Source organism: Glandiceps talaboti, chromosome 5 (genome assembly GCF_964340395.1).
Source record: "Glandiceps talaboti chromosome 5, keGlaTala1.1, whole genome shotgun sequence".
Taxonomy (NCBI): domain Eukaryota; kingdom Metazoa; phylum Hemichordata; class Enteropneusta; family Spengelidae; genus Glandiceps; species Glandiceps talaboti.
The window spans coordinates 22,184,449-22,186,948 of NC_135553.1; the positions used below are offsets into that span (position 1 = coordinate 22,184,449).

A 2,500-nucleotide genomic window follows, 5' to 3' on the forward strand; every position below is an offset into this window, starting at 1 on the left:
TTGGATTTTAGAACTGATTCTTTGTTATCCGACGTCAGAATAATTCAGGACTCGTAGTAGTTAACAACAAACACGAATATTAAACTTGCAATCACCGTCGATCACAAATCAACAGCCTAACAGGAGCACGTTCGCTTTAAAAAATTCAGAACTTTCAGCGCGAAATCCAAAGTCGTTAACAGCCTCGGTTTCACGATAAGGTTGAGAAGAACTATTGGTAAAGATTATCTATGTCACATGCTGAAACAAAAGTCAATCATGACGTAATTCAAAGACTGTAAGTCACGTATGTGAGCCGTGTCATAATCATTGTAACATCGCGAACTTCAGCATGCAAACAACGAATCCACAAATCTTTAAATTACGCAAATTGTAAACGTCAACAAATTAACATTCTTTCATGGCAACACTAGCCCCATTCACACACAGACATTATAATACCTTGGGAACGCCTTGCTCATATCCCCCAGCTAGACTGTCGAGAACAGTGCAGTGTGTGACAGTAATGTGAACAGCGGCAAAAAGCAATGTGGCAAACATTCGCATTTTTCACTCACTCACTTTCACACTTTTCGTACAAAGTAATTGCTAAATCAAGTTTCTGGTTGCGTTTAATTTGTTGAAATGGTTGCCATGGCAAAGCAACAACAGTGGAAGTGAAGCATTGACGATGTGAAATACATGTTGTCGTAAGCTCACATACATGTTGTGAGCGATGTGATTTACTACGACGAGTCCTTGTCTGTTCTTGTTATGGTCAGAATTTATATTCATATGTCCACATGTTGTTCCATGAACCCCGCAATAACCTTATAAGTTATTACAGTATCTAATGTTGTACTATCAGTGGAATCACTACTTGATTGCTAGATTAACAGTTTGCATCCACAGAAAGAAGTTTTTACAAGTAGGACAGCGCCCTCAATCCATTGAAAATTAGTTTAAAGTTGTATTGTACAATTTAATAGTGAGTGGTGACATTTACGAGTCGTGCAATGTTTTGATCCCAGAAATACTTTGGAAACAGATAGACGTCTACACAAGCTTATAAACTATAGTCTATAGAGTATCGCATATGTTTTGAAAGTGAGGTGCCCTCAACGAGCTGTGATTGCATTCATCTGTCGATCAATAACGCAGCAGTAATAAGACCTTGACACGCACATCAGTACACTCTGACCTGGACCACGTTTTCCAGTGTATCGGCGCGGGAAAATATAGCTAATGCATATTCATTAGTTGTAGTGAAAGCCATGCTACATCGTCCATGTTTTGACTGTTGTTTACGTTCGATGGAAGCACACTGTAGCTGTTCCATCGTTCGACTGGACTGAAACCGTGAAAGTGAAAGTTTGTGCGTGCCTGATCAATCCAAGTCTACGTGGCTACAGTTTGCGTTGAACCTAGAGGACTATTTCTCGTCAATTTTCTCTCTCAAGATGTGCTGTAAATAGTATAACGTGACGTAGTATACCAACCCCAGGTCTTCGCTGTTTGGTAAGTAAGTGTAGGTGGGCGGGGATCACCCGTTATCACAGTCGACATAATTCAACTAGCGTGTCTGAATATGTGCGAGTTACATAATTGCGTACACTGCGCTCGTCGCAAACATTGTTGAAACAAGTACACCACATTCACTGGCACTGTTTATGGAGAAAAACGATGTTCCTCACTTGATATGAAGACTATAAACCATACGGTGTAGCAAATAGAGAAAGTACTTTACTTCACAGTGTTACTCGTATTATAGTCTGTGTACAGTGATACTAATAGTAATACCCCGGATCTAATAACAACATCTCTTTGTTGATATCTGCGATCCACAGCACAGGACATGTTGTAAATCCCCTTCGAACTGCCGACCTACAGTTCCTTTTGGCACCCAATCAATGTAGACAGAGCACAAGGATAAAGTTACAAAACTGTAACTTGAAACCCTTTGAATACCATGGATAAGTTCACATACCGACAGTTGGACTATCAAAAAATCAAAAAATCAAACGATATATCAAGGTCTTATGCTATGATATACATGTGGGTCATTTGACACACATTTTTTGGACCTAACCCACAACTTTGGAAGTGACGGGTCATAGATGACCCACACTAAAATTGTATGCAAACATGTTTAGCAACATGACTACGCCTACTAAATGATCACATACCAGTATATTGCATAGATAACAACAGAGTTGATACTAGCAACTGCATAAATCATTCAGAAAATATCAACATGTGGGTAAATATTTAAAAAAAAATGTATAGCTGTGCTACAACGCCATTGGCGTTTTTTTAAATATAATGTCCCAAAATATTTATGATGACACAGAAAAATGAAAGTCTCGGGACACTATGTCCCACTCTTTCAAAAGGCTGGCTGCAACACTGTATAAAAAAGTATATTTTCAAAGAGATTCTTTTAGCTACGGTCGTTGTCATGGTGATTATATTTAAATTATAAGTATATATGTATATTGTTCAAAATAAATTAAAATTCACT

At 38.3% G+C, this 2,500-nt stretch overlaps 1 protein-coding gene across 1 annotated transcript in view; it reads left to right on the forward strand.

The window, feature by feature from the left end:
• Positions 1-1,310: 1,310 nt before the first annotated feature.
• Positions 1,311-2,500, forward strand: part of LOC144435737 (mpv17-like protein) — a 7,715-nt gene continuing 6,525 nt past the window's right edge. The window contains exon 1 of the mRNA XM_078124347.1: positions 1,311-1,497. The gene's annotated coding sequence lies outside the window, so the exon portion shown is untranslated. The remainder of the gene's footprint in view (positions 1,498-2,500) is intronic.